Source organism: Micropterus dolomieu, linkage group LG19 (assembly GCF_021292245.1).
Source record: "Micropterus dolomieu isolate WLL.071019.BEF.003 ecotype Adirondacks linkage group LG19, ASM2129224v1, whole genome shotgun sequence".
Classification (NCBI taxonomy): Eukaryota; Metazoa; Chordata; class Actinopteri; order Centrarchiformes; family Centrarchidae; genus Micropterus; species Micropterus dolomieu.
In genome coordinates, this window is record NC_060168.1 from 14,822,398 (window position 1) to 14,837,214 (window position 14,817).

A 14,817-nucleotide genomic window follows, 5' to 3' on the forward strand; every position below is an offset into this window, starting at 1 on the left:
GGTGCCACCCAGTGTTGGAATCTATCATGCATTTGTCTCTAAGTATAGTAGAAAGGGTGGTCCTCACTCCAGCAGTTAATTAACCTGGACCTCACTATGAGGCACGTACAGGAATGTGTGTGTGTGTGTGTGTGTGTGTGTGTGTGTGTGTTGACGAAACAACGGCATTACTGGTATGACCGAGCGGCTTGAGGCTGACAAACAGCTTCATAACTCTATTAATCTCTCTATTCTAGTAGCCATTTCATATCTTGGTCTCTGTAAAACCTGTTCCACCACACCTAACTGTGTGCATGTGCGTGTGTGTGTGTGTCTGTGTGTTTCTTGAGGAGAATAGTGACACAGCTGCTGACAGATCAGTTCTGGCACTAGGGAGTTAATGGTTGAGCACTATCAGCATTAGAAACGACTCTTCATTCAAGACACTTATTCAGAACAAATCAAACCACTGTCTGACCTCTATCATCAATGAGTCAAGGGTCAAAGGTGAATAGTTAAGGCTCCTTGATGGGGGCAGGTGGATCCAATGTCACCCTGGAGCCATTGTAGTAATAATGCTCTAGTATTTGGCTAAGTTTTGAGGAATACATAAAGGCACCCTGTGCAGTTAGGGACCTTTTTAAAAAGGCCTTCAAGAAAAGACTCATTAGATTCATCAGGTCACAGTTGACTTTGATTCATTGGCACTGCTGGCCATGTCCATTCATCATCAGCCCAAATTAAATTTAAGGACAAGGTACTTGCCTACATGTATATATTCAGGACCCACATGCTTTTTATAGTACTGCAGCTGAAATAGCCTGGATCATTTCATAATGATGCTAAAAAAATACAATTTCTCAGTTGGACAAGGATGAGCTATATTTCTGGCAAGTTTGAAATACTCATGGTATACAACCTTTTTAAACCCCCAACTTTACCCTAATTATTGTACCCACCCTCTAAACAATATTTTATCATTGCCCAGTAGCACTCCTCCTCAAGCTTGTATGTCCATAATGAAAGCATGCTTTCACGATTGTCCTTGAGCTGATTTATAAAGGAAAATTAAATCTATTCCTGCACCTTATTCACTTCATCCGGGGATTGATATTTGGGAATGAATGTCAAAATCTAAAATACTTTTTGCTATATTTTGTAGTTTCCTGTGTATTTTGCATGCCCCTGAGTTAAGAGTGTTTATATCTAATTGACTGAATACATTTATTTTTATAGAAAGGAAATGGCATACTGAAACTGAGAAACACTGAAACCAAGACGTAATGCAATTCTGTTCTTAGAGGAGCAGCACATCATCAGAGTTAAGTGCAGCAAATATCCGGCACAGCTGTTACAGCAACTTTTTGTTTGATTTTGTAGTTGCTTCCTGGTTTCAGAGATGACAGATAAAGGTATAGGGCTGGGCGATATGGCCAAAAATGTTATCACAATCAAAAATTTCACATAGGTCGAATACTGATAATTATCCTGACAAATGTCAAATCATTATTTCTTTCAATTTGAAAGACTGATTGTTGCTGGTAGAAGAAACCAGATGGTAAATTGGGGTATTAAGGTATTTTTTATGGTCAGATCATAACAAACACTTGCCAAACAGTGCATCACTTCAAAATTCTGAGGTAGAACATTCATAACGATGATGATAAAATCTTTTTTCAACAAATATGTATGAGTAAAATTAAGTAAAATCTTTTATCACTCCTTTTACATATTTTAATAGGATAATTAAGTGCTGATTCATTCGTGATAATAATTAATTAAATCAAACATTTGTTGAACATTTGTAGGGCCCAATGAAATCTGTTTACATTTTTTTCCAAATTCTGTTTCACAATTGAAGCACATTTTTCATTTGGTGGATGAATAACATTTCAACAATTCAATAAGAAAATATTACAAATTGAATCAATATCTCTTTCCAATAATAATTACTTTTACTGTTATTATTACTGTTATCATTTTATTGCCCAGCCCTTGTTAAAGGGTAAATTAGGGGTCATCGCATCCTCCTACCTTGCTCAGGGATGCGATGTGTGTAGGAATTAGATGGCAGAGATAGGAGAGAAAGGTGGGCTGTGGAGAGAGGTGAGAGGATGTTTTATAGGATGATATATGCCCCCACTGTAGTGCACAGACAATCTAGGCTCTGTGAATGGCAAATTCACCTCCTGCCAGACTCACTAAACTCCCCTTTTCCTTTGCAGACACCACCATATGACTCCCCGGCTCACTCCTCACCCACTAATTTACATACTCTAACACTTCCTTTCTAATTTAGGACCCACATGTTCACTCCTTCAACACATCACAGTTATCTATTTTGGGGCTGCGATCTAAAAAGAGCAGATACTTGCGTATTTTTGGTCCTGACACTGTTTTGTGAGCCTTGGAGTATTGCAGATCTGGCCTAAATTTTCCACAGTGTTCTTTGAAAGCTGAAATGATGCAACTAGAGAAATAATGAGAGTATTCTCGTGATGGCAGGGGCTTTAAAAGAAAGTAAACACCTCTTTGTCATCTAGCCTCTCACTCCCTGTTCCCTTCCACATGCACCCCACCCCTTCATCTCCCTCTCCACGCCCTACTTTCCAATGAGCCCAGTCAGGACGCCTGTACAGATGGCCCTGCAGCAGCCTGCTCTCCCAGTGGGAGTTGTTGGCATGGGAGGCGTCCTGGCCCCCTGCCCCTACCATCATCCCCAGTCTCAATAGGAGCCCAAAAGTGTGTTGGCGTCCAGACTGAATGCCGAGGTGCAGGGGCCGAGCCAATCTGGCTGCTGAGATTGCACGGTGACTGCCTGACACCGCCGACAACAGAGAGAGCGCAAAATACCACACATATGTCACCGCACATGCATCACAACAAAATCAAACCAGCGCACTACTGTTGGTTAATGGTGTGTGTGTGTGGGGAGGAGTGGAGCTGAAAACAAATGAGTCCATTGTGTCTTGACACATGCATGCACACTTGCACCCACAGAGCAGCCAAACACTGGATTGAGTTACTGTTGAGGCATTCCAGCTCCCCACCCATTCCCCAGCCTCTCTCTGTGGTACGAGTCTGACAAAGGTTGGGAATCACACTCAGGGCTCAACAGGGACAAACTTCCCAAATTCCTTTTAATGGTCACACTGACATCCTGGCACCTGTTCCACACCCACCAGCTCCATCACTCTAAATCTAAAGCTCACTGGGAATTCTCCTCCATGAACACACCCAGTGCACGTGTGCAGTCATTCTCATTCCTGAGCGGGTTTGGACACAGTTGTGTGCTTGCAAAAAGGCTGAGGGAGTTACGGTAAAAACGCAAGTCCAAGTAAAGTCATTCCTTCACTGTGAATACAACCATCTGTCCAACTCTTCTCCAAGGGGTGCAGCTGTAGTTTTGTCACATTTCAAACAAAAACAGATGAAGCACGATGCAATGACTATGTTACATGTGAGAAACTGCACATTTTCAGTCCCTAAAGTCAAAGTCTGGCTAACATTTACATTTAGATTAAATCAAGATCAGCATTACACAAAACCATTAGCCTGAGCGAAAGTCTGAGCTTTTCAGACCAACCCTAAGGGTCGAGCACCATTATCCACGGATTTCTCTTTCAAACCACTTCACACTTTGTGCGAAAAATACACTTCTGAATCTATTTCCCCTGCTTGGAGTGGATGAAAACGGTGCACTAAAATGAACTAAGGGTCTGTGACATGTGATGGGTCTGGGCAATCTACCATGTTACTTAGAGATAATTGGAGCTGAGCACAGATTGACTCTTAGTAGGCACATAGCACGTGTCTGAGCCTTGAGCGCCCTAAATCTGTCATTCACAATGGTCATAATGCTTTAAAAAACATTATGTATTGTACGTCATGTATTATTCATATTATTCCAGCTCACAACCACCCTTGATGCAATGCTCCCTTGAGGGGAATTGGACAAGACTGATTTTGTCTCTAAACAGGCATGATTTTGCCTCAAGTGCCACTTATGAGGAATTACCAGCTCACCAAGTGAATGGAAGAATATGGGAAGGAAAAACAGAGCGGAGTGATTATGAGCATGCAGACAGAAAGGCTGAATGAAACAATGCCTATGTGCAGCTACCTCAATAGTCCTTGAAGCGCTTTTCAAAATTAGACTGTTCATCCAAACACCCACTCAGCATTGCATTCCTCTCAATCAAATCTGCACAATAACCGCCGCAAACTAATGAGCGAGACGGTAACAGATGCAAATCTAATAACCAGACTTTACTAATTTCACCACGGCTGCCTCCTTTCCCGTAGAAGTACATCTATCTGCTCATTACAACCAGCATGGGCAGAGGCCATGTGGCATGTCACTGCTGATCTATGTTGTCAAAGTGTACTAATTAGTGCTAAGGGATTGCATGGTCTGGTCTGCCTCATGTATTTTGATATGATTAGGGACAGACAAAGGTCAGAGTAGACGCTTCATTCATCTGCAACAAGTTGTTTTTATGCTGTATTTGGACATAATGAGACTTCAAATCTCTATATCAAAATTTTGTGCCTATAATGCTTTGTCAAGATGCTGCTACAGATTCTTGAGCTAAGCAGTCTGGTGTTAGCAGATTATCAGGGGACTTCCCAGTGGGCACGATGGTGCTAACAATACCAAGAAAGGGATTTCACCAACATATTTTGTACATTGAATGCTTAAATTAACACCCTATTATAAAGTGGACATGACATTAAAATAGATAATGATGGTTAAGACCTACGGTATCCATGGGTTAGATTTCTAACGTCACCTCAACCCACCTGGAAACAATTCAAACCGTTGTAACCTTTACAAAAATATCAACTCCAAATAGGGCTAGGTATATGAAAAATGTCAATGTCTATTGCTGATACATAACCATACCAATAAAAATATAATTAAGCATCTGAGTTATGTTTACATTCAGTGTTTCTTACCACTCAGAGTGTGTGTATCACTGAGATGCAATGAATGCCTTTCCTTCCCCAAAAAACATTTTAAAGAATGTTGCATTGTACATTATATGTTTACCAGCATCTATCTGATCAAAATAAGGAAGGGTGTGAGTCTGCATTTGGTACTTCACAGTTTTTGATATTCGTTGCTATGGACACCATTTGGTCAATACCAAAAGAAATTTTGAGGTTTAATACCAAGTCTAAATATCAAAATGCTGTTCTTAATAAAGTTGCTGCAATAGCAAAGTTCAGCAGGCATTGCTTGGGAACTTTTTCTTTATTGGTAAACTGGCATCAACTCATACCTCAGGAGCCGCGCTGTTCACATGACAGGCGAAAATGTAATTACTTGGAGCCTATATCTGATGGAGTAATCTATATGCTTACTCCAGTGGCTTATTGAACACAACAGGGATCTAATCATATTCCATTGCTTCTTTGACCTGGCCAATCCATAAAGACGGACCGTCGATAGCTGCCCATATGCAGGCCATGCGAGCAGAGAGTGTTCTCATGGAGTCAAGGCTCCTGTTGGGAGATAATTAGATGCCTGTTGAGTCCCCACTGTGTCACCCCCTCTTCTCTCCTTTATTCCATAAAATCCCATGTTCCCCTCTCTCTCTCTCTCTCTCTCTCTGTCTTTCGCTCCAGCGACAGAGCAGCCGGCTGTGACAGAGAGTGCTTCCACATGTGAAACTTGTCAGCCAGATCACGCTCATCATCCCAGTGTCAGCTGCAAAAGCTGCCGAGTAGCCAAAGGACATCCAAAGTCCTGTCAGGTACCCAGGCCATCACAGCGTTCTGTCCCTTTTCTAATCGAGCTCCAGCCGGGCTGGGAAGCTGTTGGTGTTTATGTAAGGTGGGGGGATTTTGTGTGAGAGCGGTAACTTTGGGAATTTCCCCACTTAGCAGGAACATTGGATGATGCATGAATAGACATTAACATGTACAAAAGGAAGAGTTTTGCTCCCTGCAGTTATTTTTTTTTTACTATTACTATTTATAATTTGTTTCCTCCTATTGTTATGTAATTCCCCTAAGAGACCTTCTCTAAACTGAGGCTTCAGTTCACTTCCGACGGATCATTCATACATCCATAAAACGCAGGGGAGGGGATTCAAGCCTATGCAGACACGGAAAAGTGATTGACCATTTAATACATTACATTTTTAGTATTGCTTGCTTCATGTGTGATTAACAATCACATAATAAACTGGAATACCACGAAGATGTTGTAGTGGATTCCTATTTTGACTGCTCCGCCAAAAGGCAGAAGTGGAATTCTGTCATGTCTGTAGAGTAGAATAGCGTGTGATCTATGATTCCTCCGAACACACACACACACACACACACACTCACAGCCATAAAACTTGTGGTGGTGATAAAGCTGTCAGTGTGACCAGACTACCATATTTACCTCCCTGTCGACCTGCCCCAGACAGACCCTGGCCTCTCTCTCTCTCTCCAAACACACAGACTTACAATGACTGGTCTCACTCTTTGGGAACTTGCCTCTCTCAATCTCCCGTCAAACAAAGCGATGCCCTCATTAGCAGCACACCTGTTATTCTCTGCAGACTTGGCCTGAATTGGAGGGAGCATGTGCTGTAGTCCGTGCCTGTACCTGCAGTTAGACTTAAACTGGCGACTTCTGTCAGACCCCTACTTGGGTGACTATTGCCTGCACTCCCCGTATCGACTGTACTGTTATAGGGCAAGCTGTCATTTCAATTCAAAACCATTCTATCGCCAAGGGCTTTACAGGAAAGGCACAGACAAGCTCAACTGAATAGGTGAACCTAAGAGGAGGTTGGATAAAGAGCTGCGCGGGGTCCTGACCACTGGAGAACAAAGTCAAAGGGTGCTAATCAAAATAATTCAGTGATTATCTCCTGCAAGACTGGAGAGAATCAAAGAACTGATTTACAGCATTTTGTCATTTCACAAAGGAAGCTCTCATTCATCTCAAGCACCACACGGAACAAAAGAAATGTTTGTTTTCCACCCCTCTGGGAAAACAGAAGCACACACTGAAAGTGAAGGCGAGAGTGAGCAAACACACATTTCCCAGGATTGCATTCTGAGCAGGGGGAGGGGGTGATGAAGACGATGCAGGGCATGTGCTAAGAAACATGATGCCCCAATACAAGCCATGAGAGAAGAAGCAGCTTTATTGGTAGTATCAGAAAACCCCAGGTAGAATTTTTCCCCACCTAACTGGTTTCTGACAGAGCCAGTCTTACTTTCATGCATCTTGCAGTAAGCAGCAAGAGACAGATAACAAATCCTTTTATTTTGTATTGTAAGCTGTGCAAGCTGCTACACCACCCTTGGGTGAAAAGGCTGCTTTACCACCTCTTTGGATGCTGAAGCGGATGATGCAGATTTTTTTTTTTTTTTCATTCCAAGGAAAATAAGAGTAAGATGTCAACAGTGCCACACCTGTTCAGTCTGCTCTACCACTCAGGGAAAATAACAAAATAAATTAATTATGCAGAGACAGAATTGATAAAGAGAGCTAGTGAGTGTTAATGAAAATCAGCAGTGAGTTTACATAGAAGCTTTACTCCAACGTTTATACACGTTAATAATTACACAAAATGAGATATGCTTTGCACCATGAAGCAGTTAACCAAATCCTGTCAACAACACCCTTACATGTGACATTTATCCGAGTTATCCGTGCCATCGATAATTACAATGTCATATGCTCACACAGCTTAAATTCTCTCCTATAAATGTGACGGGGGCAGAAGACGCAGTGACACCAGCTACTAAAAATGAGCTGGATCCCCTCACACGCCCTTTCGACAGACCTGGGCGCCGCTGACTCACGCCACAGACCCTCACTCACACCGCGATGCTTTTCATCGTAGTAAGAAGTGATGCAAGCGGCGCGGTCTCCCACAAGGTAAGGAGTTATGATGTCATCACTTTTGTGTTGTGTGTAAAGTTCTAAGTGTGACGACACAGTGTTCTAAATGGAACCTATGCGTGGAAGATGATTATGAAGCATTCCAACACCTCTCACACTCACACACGCACAGACACACGCACATGCACAGGCACGTACACAGCCTGTGGGCGTGAGCGCAATCTAAATATGCAAATATGGTAGTAGTGGGATAACCTTGCCTTTACATGCTACTTACCAGCACTACACTTGGATCCCCATCTTCGATCCGACTTATATCCGATGTCAAATCAATAAAACTGCAGCTCCAGATACTCCCAAAATTAATCAGCGTTTACAAAACAGCCTGTTCAACTGGCATCAGTAGGCGAAGTAGAGCCGGACTCTGGAGGACCAGCCCAATGATGTGAGTTAAGTGGAGAAAATGTCTATTGATAGTGGCTTGTTAAACGTCCTGGCTCTGGGCAGGTTCCCACCGGTGAACAGGCGGACAGCTGACGCCGTGATAAAGCGGGTCCCTGAAGGAGTGGCGACCGTCCTGCCCTGCGCCACGGTGACACAGCGTACCGCACATCCACACGTCCTCGGCGCAAATGATTTGACAGCGGAGAGGAGAGGGAACTACTCACACGCCGCTCAAGTAGGCAAAGTAATGCCAGTTCCGCTTTCGATTTTCAGAATAAGACACTCAATGACGAGGAGGGGTTTCAATTTCTTGTACGGTTGCTACAAACCCAGAGGGCCTGAATAACCCACTTGGCGGCCCTAGGGCAAAAATGAGCTTTGGGCACCTGTTGACACCACCACCAACATCTTTGTTTGCTTTACATCTTGTCACCTTCAAGTTAACAATTTCACCACGGTATATAGAGGAATATGCATCATGTTAGCACAATGTAGACTTAAATGGTGATGGTGGCCCATTAAAGCTAGTTTTTGAAGATTGATTGCAGGGCCCTTTAAGCGAAGTTGTGATTTTAACTCTAATTTTGTGGTGCATGTAGGCCTACCCAAATAGATTTGCAGTTAATCAAATGACCTTGCAAACCATGCACACAGGCTTTTATAAATCGCTGTTTCTCATGCACACACATTTTCATCATCTTTGTAATTTCAGTCTGTGCTGAAATTGGTATTATGAGAATTATCAGTGTGATGTAGCGCAGCTTGCTGCTTTTATTTTGAAGGGAAATTGATTCCCGGTAGCTTGTGGTTTCTCTGGTTTGATACTGATGTGGGCAAGCAGTGCCATATATTCGCTCTCTCTCTCTCTCTCTCTCTCTCTCTCTGTCTCTCTCTCTCAACAAAACACACACACACACACACACACACACACACACACACACACACACACACACACTCAAGCTTCAGTCTCAGATCTCTGATGCTTCAGGTGCTGTCTCTCATTTCACAGGACTATAGAGTGTATTCTATCCTCCTATGTCTGCGTACATCAATTGCCATTAAATGTATTGGCAGTCAGGAAGGTTGTGAAAAATGCAGACAGTATGTTCACCAGTGGGCCTTTGAATCCAATCAAGGCCATGCTGATTTCAAAGCCAATATAAAAGGGAAAACAGGAATGTTTATTTACTATTCCAAATTGCTCTTTGTTTGGCTAATGAGTCATCCCATTATAGCCTACACAAGCGTCAGACCAGCGCGTTTATCCAATCTGCCCGGCGTGGGCAGATTACAAGAAACATTTTCATTTGTAATCCCCAGGCAAACCCTCTTCCACACTCACTAGCCATGACCCCTGAATGAAAGGGCTATATCTGAATATGGAAATGAGAGTCTGGCATTCAGAGGCAGGCTGTAGTTCCATTAAAACCTTAGTTAATTATTAGCATTAACCTAATTTAAAAACAGCAATGAGGGAATGTCTAAAACCTTCCTACTGAGTGCAGATGAGAAGCTGGAATGATGGGTAAAGAGAGAGGGGTGTTACCCTGGCTGCTACTGTCATCATGTTTTTTGGAAGGGTGAGATGTAATTTATTGGAGGGGAGTAATTAATTTGAAAGGAAGTGTTGTAGAGAAAGAGCGGGAGAGAAATAATTAAGCAGATGAGATGCACGGACGTAAAGGTCCTTGTTGGGCCATGAGGGGCTGTGTGTGAGCTGCTGTGCCTGGAGCTTTAATGGCTGGCTCTCTGGATGAGGGAAAGAATGGGTCTGACATTGGAGCAGAGGATAGAGATAAAACTCACTCTCTCTCTCTCTCTCACACACACACACACACACACACACACACACACACACACACACACACACACAAACACACACGGGGGCGCTGAAGCTGTTACAGTGAGGGAAGAGAATTAACCAACATGTATGCATGCGATTTCACTGTTGTACTCACCAAACAAGCACACACTAACACTTGTTTTTGTAACTTCTAAGGAAACTCAGTTGACATTTGTTCCATGGAGAGTTACCTTAACCATAAAGAATAATTCTTGCCGTAACCGTGATATTTCCATAACCTTAACCCTATTGTAGATTCCATGCACAGATTTTTTGTGTGTGTTAAATTGCTGGAATTGGATTTAAAAGTTTATACTAGCATTGAATGTGATCCAACGTTTTACAGCATTGTCCAAAACTGATGTTCTTCTTCTTCTCTGGCAGTAGTGTTGCAAAAACTCCAACAGGTTGTAAACAATCCAATAGTGTGGCTAAATTATCCACTTTATCTGGAGGTGAAACCAAAAGTGAGCACACCTGAAATGTTGATAATAATCTCTCACTTTGCAGGAACTACAGCAAGTACAGCAAGTTGAAACAGAATGTCAATCTTTAAACCATGACAATGTTTTATTACCTTTGTTTTGACTTCTATATTTGGCTAACCCTCGAAATGTGTTCATAACCTGTATGTTCATCCAACTACTTGTGTTTCTTGCCCTGTCGGACTTTTTATAGATCCCATATCTCAGCAACTAACTTGGTGTGAACATTGTTACCATAATTGATTGAAACTGCCAAAAATAAGATTCAAAATACGGTAAAACTTTGATTATTATAGCCCTGGCTTTTTTTTTGCTAAAATCACTGAATTGACCCTGCCTATATTTGGGACAGGCGTCCATATTTAATTCCTCAAAACTGAAATAGGCTACTATGTCAAGGACCCATAAACTGAGACAAATTCGACCACGGACCCCCATCTGATAGGATTTTGGCATTTAGATGTTTTATTACAGAAAGTGTATATAATACATGACCAAAATACTCTTACCTTCGGTCCATATCTTAGTTATGGATGGAATTATAGTGAAAACAAATGATTCCCCTTTTTGCTGGGGACCCTCTGGAACCCCTTCCAGGACCCCGGACCCCACTTTGAGAACCACTGATGTGGATACACAGGTCTTCTATAAGTGTATAATTCTTATTCATCTATAAGAATTAGACTTTTGGGCTTTCCAATAAATGAACTGAACAATTGAATTGTGGAGAATCTAACAAATTGATCATATGTATAAACATATATATTTGTATTAACGATCTAAGCAGCTTAGAAGCAGCAAAAGTGGGCAACCTGGCGCTGTTTAATAGGTTTTATACATCCAAAGATAGCTGGCTATTTGGGACTCGGCTATTAATTGAAGTTTTATGCCCCTAACTTCCAAATGTCTGACCCCAACACTTAACCTATCCTTAACAAAAAAAAAAAACTTAAAATCTTAATGCTTAAGCTTGTGCAAGGACCAAGTGTTTTTCCCCAGATGGAAGGGTGTGTATGTGTGAACAGATGTGAATAACACAAGTACACACACAAACACAGTAATGACTCAGCCACATAGAAAACTATGTTTGAGTCGCTGAGGTTTCTTTATTACGAGGATGTTTGTCTGTTTCAGACATTCACTCACTTACACTGCCTCTCTAGTCTTCACTAGTCTCTTAGGTTAGCTTGTCTTGTGTGTGTAGTCACTTGAACAGAAGCCTCAACTAATAATTACACAACAGAGCTTTCTGGTTGCTCCTGCACATGTGAGAAGGGCTCTAGAATTGCAGAGGAAGTAAGACACAGGCACATTCAAATGTTTCACATCGCCTCTGCTCCCCACTCTCCCCTCGCACATTATAAACTGAAGGTGTTGCAACACTATCAGTGACAGATGCTGATAGCCACCACAACCCCTCACCCTCCTCCCTCCAATTTTATTTTCAAAATAATATGCATGCAACACCAACATTGCGCCTTTACAAAAAGCTGTTGCTTGGTCCCGACATGAGGGAAAGATATCCCAGAAAAGTGATGTTGATGAACTTGACAGTTACAGATCATATCAAGCCCTAACAGGCAGAAAAAGTGAGAGTGGTGTGTTCACATATATAGTCTTCACAGAAACTTCAGCAGTCCAACCGCATTATCACAATGATAAAGCCATTTTAGAAATGTGGTGATGCAAATTTCTTTCAGTTAGGCTTAGGCCAGATAAAGTAAAGCTGGCAGCAGTGAAGGTGCGCTTGCAGAAAAGGGAACTTTGCCGATTTTAAACCAGCTGTGTATCATTACAATACAGGTATTATATATGCAAATTAACAATGGTTAACCTCCCTCCATGTTAACTGCAGCGAGAGCTCCCCGATTGACATATATTTTGTATGGCTGCCTTCATGGACAGTAGGATCGCAAGACGAGTGGCTCCCTCCCCCCTCCAAAATCAGAACATCCAGTCCAAAATCAACTGGCTAGAACAACCACTGGCAGGGGGCAATGTTCCTGTACAAAATGGAAGTAAACAATTTTTATAGTTTAATGCTGGAATCAGACATTCAGGGCTATTTATACGAGCTAGAATACAATGCGCAGGAATTACGGCATATGGAGGAGGAGAGTTTGTGTCTTTCTACTGCATAGACAGCCCAGATTTATGAACATACTGTCTTCCAGGGGTGAAATATCCCTGTACGTTGTTACATGTAGGTGTATCCTGGGTACTACAGACTGACCCAAAGCCTTAAAATCCTTCTCCAGAAAGTAAAGAGTTGTTATTTTCTCTTTTCTTTATTCTCTCTTTTTTCCTCTTCTGTGTCTCTGACTTCCAGTACCTCTTTAGTTTTTCTGTCTGTTCGCCCTCTAACGGCTCTGTTTCCTTGGCTCTCCTGCAGGGCCCAACATGCCTTGCCAGGAGCATACTCATTATTCATGCCACTGAAAGTGTACCAAAACAACATGAACTTGCTTTTGCATCTGTTACAAATGTAAATCACTCCTAAATGGGGCTATAAATTCTACTAAACAAATTAAGTTTCCAGTCTAATGCTACAAACACACTTTGCTGTGTGTGTAGTTAGACCATGTTAATCCTGCTGTATGTAGAAAGAAATTGGCTGTAAGACTCAAGGAAGAGGGCCTATGATGTAACATGAGGATTTGCTGGTAGACTGTTCAGCAAAACTTCCCCTGTGCACAACTGGGCAGACGGACAACTAGTTGCCAGAGGATGAGCAGGAGGAAAGAGAGAAAAGAGAAGAAGCATTCAGGAGAGAGATAGCTACATTGAAAAAGCATGAATAGGGAGCTCAAAGACTTCACAGTACAGATTTCTGGAGGCTTTGCTTCCATAAAAGTTGAGAGACCTTTGCTGTCTGTCATTTGTTGGTCCACTGCTACTTGTGAAGAGTGCAAGCTGGCGAAAGTGTTGTTAGTGCCAGATCCAAGTCTAGTCTGCCACCCTGGCCAATCAGTCCTTAAGTTCCCCAGGCGCCTCTCTGTCTCCTCGGGCTAACAGCTCAATCTGTACGCCACCATATCCCCCCTTTCAGAAGAGGGGGATAAACAAAAAGAAGTGACAAAACAAGAGCACTCTTTTGTCGTGGTTGAGGAGGAAAGGGAGCATACTCCCTAAGGACTGAACATGCACAACAATAAGATCCAGAGCCAGAATACTGTGTTCTAAGACAAATTAGTGCAGGACAGTGTGATCTGGAGTTGATGACACAGGTATATATGACTCTGCTATGACTGTTGTACTCTGAGAAAAAGGTAGGTAGGTAGGTATCTATACCGGCTCCACACCACTGGACCAAGCAATTCAGTTTTCGATTACCAAATCATTACCAAAGTGTAACTGACTGTTGCTAAGCCCTGCCTCCATGAGTTACTGTCTACATCTGTCAAGCTTTCTTTTCTTGCACAGGACATAAGCAGTTTATAGTGATGGAAGATTTACCACTCATTCTTGGTCACCCAGGCTTCCCAGATCTGACAGACAACCATCATTGCTGTCTTAAGTTCCAACTGTTGTTTGAGTTATAAGAGAACTAGCTAACTAATTATCATAAGCTCGGATCCATTTAGAGGACATGGAAATAAAGGTGCAGCTTTGTTTTTGTACTGCAGAGCCAGTTAGCCCTTGTACAATCTCAGAACCCATCGGCTATCGTCTGACAACAGTTTAGCCTCTGGAGGCAAGACAACTTGACTTTATGCTTTATTTATGTTCATATACCATTTAACTGTGTGTATCACTTAATGTTACAAGAGAAAAGGCCTTGAGGATGAGGTGACTATTGTGTTTTGCAAACGTAACGCTATATCGGGTAACAAATGGGAGGGTGTTGCTGAAGTGTAAACTTCCCCAAATTATGATGGAGTCACTGATGTTACATTGAACTCTGATGTAGCAGAACCAGCTCCTATTGTGGGCATGTACTTCATAGTGAATGTCCTAGTACTGAAGGTGGCTTTTGTTGTTAATGTTGTTAGCTAATGATATGCTGCTTGGCTTCATATGAAACCAAGTGGTAAGCTTCCGGTCTGAGACACGAAGCCCCTTTAAGTCCCTTAAACCTGCATTCTATTGAATGGCCAGCAGGGGACGACTCCTCTGGTTGCAAAAAGAAGTCCGGTTCCATTAGAAATAATGGTAAAATGACCCTACTTCTTACCTGAATCATTACCTCAGTAAACACTTTCATAATGAGT

At 42.2% G+C, this 14,817-nt stretch overlaps 1 protein-coding gene across 2 annotated transcripts in view; it reads right to left on the bottom strand.

The window, feature by feature from the left end:
• Window positions 1-8,485, bottom strand: part of LOC123957631 (ras-GEF domain-containing family member 1C-like) — a 20,975-nt gene extending 12,490 nt beyond the window's left edge. For both annotated transcript variants that reach the window (XM_046030571.1, XM_046030570.1), the window contains exon 1: window positions 8,112-8,485. The gene's annotated coding sequence lies outside the window, so the exon portion shown is untranslated. The remainder of the gene's footprint in view (window positions 1-8,111) is intronic.
• Window positions 8,486-14,817: the final 6,332 nt, after the last annotated feature.